Source organism: Muscardinus avellanarius (assembly GCF_963383645.1).
Source record: "Muscardinus avellanarius genome assembly, chromosome: 1".
In the NCBI taxonomy this organism is placed as follows: Eukaryota; Metazoa; Chordata; class Mammalia; order Rodentia; family Gliridae; genus Muscardinus; species Muscardinus avellanarius.
The window spans coordinates 225,416,499-225,424,540 of NC_137786.1; positions in this window are offsets into that span (position 1 = coordinate 225,416,499).

Consider the following 8,042-nt stretch of genomic DNA (forward strand, 5'->3'; position numbering starts at 1 on the left):
GCACGCTGGTAATCTCAGTGCTTGGAGGCTGAGACAGGAGAGTCGCACAGGTTTGAAGCCAGCCTCAGCTACTTAGTGAGGCCCTCCAAAACTTAGACCCTGTTTCAAAATAAAATAGGGCGGGGGGCAAAGCTCAGAGGCAGAATAGCCCTGGGTTCCACCCTGAGAGTAACACACACACACACACACACACACACACACACACACACACACACAAATAAAACCAACAAGATCATTGGATATCTCCTTTCTCACCATGGCAGACAAGGACAGAGGATCACAAAGGAACAGTCCTTTGTGAAACGAGTCCTTACCTGGCAATCTGTATCCACACAGAGAGGTCCTCAGAAATCAAGGAGATGCAGCAGATCTTTTCAGACCGTGACATTCTTTTTATCCTGGCACACATAGCGATGACTTGCAAAGTATGTTTTAGTAAATTTTCTACAGAAATCACTGAGCTGAATATCTTACTGTGGACTTTGTTTTTTTAAAGAGAAAAAAAAAAGTTCACTGGTGTGGAGTTCAGTGATAACCAGTTCCTCCAAGTCTCGCTTCCAAGGAGCTGACTAGGCAAATTTAGGAGGCTGATGGCGTGTTTGCTCTCAGCCTTTCTTGCCAGAACATCAATTATTTCTCTGTTCTACTTTCAGAAAACCAGCAGACCAGGGACTGGAAGGAGGATGTGACTATGTGAGCAATTTGTTTCTCTCCAGTTACCTGCCGAAGAGGCAACACAGGGACCAGAGGCATTGGGTGGAATTAGTTTATAAAACCAGAGCTTTTTACTTATAAATATGCAAAGGAGACAACTAGTTACACATGGTTTCTGGAGGTTTCTCCCTAATTTCCAAAAATGACCCTTTTTTGGCCTTTGGGTTCTTTAGTTAAATATCACAACCATGGCTCACCCTAAGCATTTATTGTCATACTCGTGTGTGTGTGTGTGTGTGTGTGTGTGTGTGTGTGTGTGTGTGTGTGGTGTGGTACTAGAGATTGAACCCAGAAAGGTTCTGCCTCTGAGCTATCACCCAAGCTTTTTTTATTTTTTTGTTTTTGAAACAAGGCTTCACCCAGTGACCACATGCTGACCTCAGACCTGCAATCCTCTGTCTTGGCCTCTCAAGCACTGGGATCACAGGTATGGACGACCGTGCCATTTTATTAGCCACACTTTGTTTTTGTTTTTTGGTGGTATTGGGGATGGAAGCCTTCTACCTCCGGGCTACATTTCCCAGACCTATTTTATATTTTATTTGGAAACAGGGTTTCTTAAGCCAACTGAGGCTGGCTTCGAACCTGAGCAATCCTCCTGTCTCCGCCTCCCAAGCACGGGGATTACAAGCGTGCGCCACCACACCCGGCTATCAGCCAACTTTTAATAGTCAAGGAACTGACAGCTCAGAGAGGGTGAGTGTCTTCCTCTTGGTCCTGTAAACCCCTAAGTGGTGAAGATCAGACACAAAGAGGTATAGGTGTCCTGGAAGAAGCTTTTACTTCTCTGGAATAGGACTAATTCTTAGAAAAGCCATTGCTGTCCTCTGAGGATGAGCTATGGCACGCTGAGGAATGATAGAGGCGGCTCAGCAGTGTCGTGAGCCTGAGCTCTCAGATCAAAATTCTCATAATCAGAGCTGGAGCCTCTGTGGCTCAGTTTCCTCATCTCATTGGTAGTATATTATTACTAGTGTGAAGCTCATTTTCTTTGGAGAAGATACAGCTGTATTAAAGATCCTGTAGAATTTTTGTATTGTATAAAGAGTAACATAAAAAGAACACTGTGTAAAATAAAAAGAATGTATATAATTGTGGAGCTATGGAATGTTACTGTTCAGAATCGAAATTATATAGGCTCTTTTAGGCTTTTGAGAAAAATAGCCATTTATTTTTAACGTTTGTGTTTGACCTGAAATTATAAAATTCACATAATTTCTTTCACTGTGAAACATATTATTATTTAGGGTAAGTTGAATCTGTGTTCCTGGGTCATGGTCACTTATATTTGATTCAGAATAAACGATTTCTTATTCCTTTAAAGTGGAGTTATTGTTTTATGCTGACACTACTTTTTATTTCTAAGTTATATTGGTTAACATTTGTGAAATGCTTACATGAGTACCTGAAAAATGGAAAATGGATATTGTTCTTAAAATAGATAAAACCTAAAATGGTCCCAATGTAGGGTAAGCTTTACATGTAAATGGGTCTCTTAAGATAATGAGCAAAATAGTATTTCTTTGTTGTTCTAGATCAGGTGGGTTTTGCAGTTAATGAGATGTAATAATTGAGAAAAGAATTAATTATCTCATATGCAAAACAGAAGTTGTACTAGCAATCCTGACTATGTTACAGTGAAATAAAAAAAGTATTACTTAAAGTATAATAGCCAATCTTTTTTTTCCTGGTACTGAGGACTGAACCCCGGGGCATTTAACCTCTGAGCTACAGCCCCAGCCCTATTTTTTATTCTTTATTTTGAAATAGGGTCTCACCAAGTAGCTGAGGCTGGAGGTGAACCTCCTGTCTCAGCCTTTCAAGTACTGAGATTATGAGTGTGTGCCACCGTGCCCAGTTATAATAGCCAATCTTGAGTGTGCCCTTGGTGTGCACCCAGGTATTGGTGTAACACCTCCTTTAATTCTTTCACTCATCCTGTGTCCTAATTTCTTTCATTACCCTCATTTTTCCATATGATGAAATTGTAATGGATAACTGAAGTCACTTGCTCAAGATCACAAAGTAAGAGACAATGCAAAGACACACCATTTGGAGTCCGATTGCCTTTTATTTTGTGATCTTGAGCTTACTGAAGGACACTGGATTGTTTTTCCAGGGTTGTTTAAACATACTTAAGTTTATGTCCAACTTGATAATAACACTACTTTTTTCCCAATGTGGCTGCACTATTGACACCTCCATTTGCTCCACATTATCTCAAACACATATGTAGATGATCTCTTTCATGCAGCCATATTCAGGAATTATTGACACAGAAGACAAAATTCTCAACAATCCTCTAAATCATAATGAAGAAGATCCATAAAGCCAATTCTCAATATAAGCCAAAAGCTTAATGCCAAAGTGTATTTCAACAGATTTAATTATCTGAAGGACTTACAATGTTAAACTTTACTCGAGTCCTGTGAATCAGCAAAATTTAATGGTTAAAGAATTCTTCCCACCCATTATGCTCTGAAAATATCTTATTAAAGGGAACCATCCATTTCCATCTGACTTAGAGAGGATTCCCAGATATTCTCCTTGTTTACCAAAAACAAGGCTAAACATGAACTGTCTTTGCCTCACGAGTAATAAACTGAACTGCTAAAACCCCAGTGATAAATGACGAGAAAATATTTATTAACCAGACTTTGGTGGATTTCCTCTCCTCTCTGGCTGAGCTACATGCAATACTTCTTTAACAGCTCCTGCCAATAATAGCCTGAGCATATGGTAAAATGATCTCTGATACCGTTCTCCACACTGCCATCTTAGCCCTCATAAATGGTTAACAAAATTGTCCACCTTCACCGGTCCATTGAAGTGTTTGTTCCAAAGCTTGACCTACGTTCAGTTCAGCTGACCCACCTTCAGCCTGAGCCAACACTGGAATTCAGAAAGATCCTTTATATTAAGAGAAAGGACGATATACTTGTATACTCCTCCCTACATGAGATACTTTCTTCCACACCTTTTGCAGATATTATGGTCTGGGCCATCTCCTTATTGAAATATTCTTTCTATTACAATAGTTCCTTCCCCCTTCTTACAATAACCTTTAAATAAAATCAATTTTCTTTACAAATCTGGAATTGTTTTTCTTTAAAAATATTTTGGTACAACTTCATTAGAAGTTAAGTTGACTTTTGTGACTATCCTGAAAACCTGAGTATTAATTCACTCATTCAATAAATTCTTTATTTTGATACAAATCTTTTTTCTACTTTAATTTTTTATTTAAAATTACTTTAACTTTCCAGGCACACGCTTGTAATCCCCACGCTTGGGAGGCAGAGACAGGAGGATCGCACAGGTTCGAGCAAGCCGCGCTGGCATAAGAGACCCTGTTTCAAAAATATAAAATAGGTCTAGGAGTGTAGCCTGGAGGTAGAAGGGCTTCCAGGAACCCTAGTACCACCAAAAAAATAAAAATAAAAATAAAAATAAAATAAAATAAAATAAAATAACTCTAACTCAAGTTTAAAATGGTAGATTAGAGGACCCCACAGCGTGGTAGCAGCTCTCCAAGAATGAACTGAAACAGCAGTTCTGCAGTATCAGGCAGGGATGTCAACTCCTATTCAACATAATACTTGCAATTTTAGCCAAAGCAATTAGGCAAGAGAAAGAAATAAAAAGAATATAAATAAAAAAGGAAGAAGTCAAATCATAACTGTTCACATGTGATATAATACTATACTTAGAAGGTTCTAAAAGTTCCATCAGAAGACTTCTAGAGCTCATTAACACATTCAGCACAACAGCAGGACACACGATCAATATAGAGAAATCAATAGCTTTTCCATACCCAAACAATGAGCCTGATATTGACAATATTGGTGAAACAATTTCTTTTCCACAGCCTAAAACAGTATCAATATGCAGAATTCATAATGGACTAAAAAAAATACCAAAAATAAATAAAAGCTCCATTCAATAAATCAGAAAATAAACTAAACAGACACTAATCAAAATAAGAAGTACAAATGGCTAACAAATATGTGAAAAAATAATGGTCAACATCTATAGCAACCAGGGAAATGTAAACCAAAATACACTGATATTTCATCTCCTGCCTGATAGAATGAAATAACAACCACTGGTTATTTGTATTAAGAATACAAATAACCATAGATTTCAATGAGGATATAGGGAAAAAGAGCAGCCACTATGGAGATCATTATGCAGATATCTCAAAAGACAAGGAATGGAACTGCCGTATCACCCAGTTCTACCAGTTCTCAGTATTTATTCAAAAGAATTAAGTCAGAATACTACAGAGTTACATGCATATCCAATGTTTATAGCAGCATGTAAAAATATCCAAATTATAAAATCGGCCTAGGAGTCCATTGCAGATGAAGGTATCAAGAAAATGTGATATATACATATATAATGGAGTTTTATATATAATATAATGTATATATATATGATAATAATACATATAATGAAGTTTCAGTTGGCCGTGAAGAAGTACAAAATTATGTCATTTGCAGGAAAATGGGTAGAACTGGAGAGCATTATGTTAAGCAAAGTAAGCCCGACTCAGAAAGTCAAGGGTTGTATATTGCCTCTTATATGTAGAAGATAGAAAAAAGGCAAAATACCCTCCTCTCATGAATATAGAAGGAAGACCAGAAGGGTAGAAAGTAGGGACCAGGGGAAGGAAAAGTGAGGTACTGGAGGATTAAGTTGATCAAATTATGTTATGTGCACGTATGCATGTGTCACCCTGAGGCCTATTATTCCATATAATTATTATGCACCAATATAAATGTTTTATAATTTATTTGGAAACAGGGTCACACTAAGTTTCTGAGAGCCTCACTTAGTACATAAGGCTGCCTTTGAACCTGTGTGATCCTCCTGTCTCAGCCTCCAAACATAGGGATTACAAGATGCATCACCACGCCCGGCTAAAAATATTTTAAAAGGAAAAAATAAATTTGAAAAATATCTAAGATAAACAAAAGAAGGAGGGAGGAGGAGGGAATTGGGTGGGTACTGGGTAAGGGCTAAATGGGTGATGTGTGCATGTATGTCTCCACCATCTTGCACCCCATTAAGATGCATGAATACAATGCACAAATAAAAAATTAAAAAGAAAAATACCCCCATTCTTATGGAAACTATACTTTAATGGTATTAGAACAAAAAAAGAAAGAAAAATGTGACAATTGCTAAGCTATACCAGAATATCAACAACAGCTGTTTGCTTTGGCAATTCTGCTTCATGTTTGTCTCCTGGTTTCAAAGTAAAGAATATCAACCATTATACTGAAAATGGGATTCCTAGATAAATCACTGGGTTCAAAAGTATGGAGTGTAAACACACAGAATGTAGTCTGAAATATTTCATCAAAACAGAAAATAAGTGGTACCTCTATGAAATGCACAACACTTCTGTCTAAAACTTTTACATTAGAGATGCTCACTATAGTCTTCAATGAGTCAAAGATTCAATATACTGATTGAACTTAACTCAAAGCTTACTTATTTTTTCATTCATTTATCAATAGTTATTGAGAATCTATAAAGCAGGCTTCCATTTAGGTATGATTTCAATCAGCTTTTCATCGCCGTGATTTACATCTCTTAAGAAAACAAAGGAGGAAAGGCTTATTTTGGCTCATGGCTTCAGAGGTTCAGTCCATGGTGAGCTGGCTCCACTGTTTGGGGTCTGAGGCAAGGTAGAACATCTTTGCGGAAGGGCGTGATGGAAGAAAACTTCTCATATTGTCACAGTCAGATAGCAGGGGTTAGGGGAGAAAAAGGGGCTGGGGATTGTGAATTCATCAATGGACACATCCACTGATGAAATACAGCTCCCTCCTAATCCTATCACTGCCCACACCCGACCTCTGAACACCACTGAATTGGGTACAAAGGCTTTTTAACACACGAGCCTCTGGAACATTCCAGATCCAAACCATAACAGGTACTGTGCAGGATCATGGAAGCAAAATACATCAAAGTCACTGCTTTCATGGGGTTTAAATTTAAATTCTACTTGTAGATGATAGATAACAAACAAGTAAGCATATAGCAGGAGAGTACTACTGATAAGTCCAAGGAACAATAATGTAGGGTGGCGGGACAGTGTTAATGAGGAGGGGGAAGTGACTATTTTGGAAAAGAATCAGGACAGGCTTCCAGGATAGATAACATTAGTTTGAACAGCAATCTGAAAGGGGTAAGACAAACTTCCACAAAGAGAACAGCAAGGTAGCACGCCAGACCCCTGAAGAAACCTGGCACAGTAAGACGCTGGGTTCGGGCGGGGGTCGCGCGCTGGGCACGCCACCCGGGGCCCAGGTCGCTGGACTCTGGGCCCCTGGAAGAACTGCGTGTAGCACGCCAGACCCCTGGAGAAACCGGGCCCAGTAAGAGGCTGGGTTCCGGGGCAGGGGTCACGCGGGGCACTCCAGCTGGGGCCTGGGTCATGTCAGCAGACTCCGGCCCCAGCCGGAACATGTGTAGCATGCCAGACCCCTGGAGAAACTGGGCCCAGTACCATGGGACCCGGGCGGGGGTCAGGCGGGGAACACCAGCCAGGGCCCGTGTCGCGAGACTCTGGGCCCCAGGCCGAACTGTGCGTAACACGCCAGACCCCTGGAGAAACCGGGCTCAGTATCCTGGGTTCCAGGCAGGGGTCCTGCGGAGCAAGCCAGCCGGGGCCGGGTCACGGGCCCCTGGGCCCCTGGCAGAGTAGTGCGGAGCACTCTGGACCCATGTGGAAACCGACCGGGTTACAGTGCTACTGAGTGAGTGCCTGATCCCACTACCTCCTCAAACCACATATACTGTCTTCACTTATTAAAAAAAAAAAAAAAAGGAACAGAAAAAGTAAAAGAAAAATATCGAAGAGGAGGTAAGAAAGCCATTATGGATGCCAGGACACTGGAGATGCAGACAAAACTTATCTAAATGCACTGGAACTTATGGAAAAATTCCCCGTGAAGGAGGACTGCTATTTCTCTATATTGTTAAGAAACTCGGACATCACCTGTAAGGAGATAGTTTAGCAGAGACCAAGGAGAAAGGCGGTGTTGAAAAAGGTCTCCACGATAGTGGTGGAGACTTGGATTCAGGAGAAGTAGAAACCGGATACTACCAACCTTATTTTTTTGGAGAAATTACACCAAATGTCGAATGCTACCATCACGCATACTTAGGAACACTGGACAACATTCAGAGTGGAAAAAGAGCCTGGGAAGGATTTGAAATGGTGGAGGCAGTGGCAATGGCCTTGGCCAGTACTCAGGGGAGGCAGAGATCTGATACATTACACCTGGAACCTTTGAAATAATAACCCCAGAGAC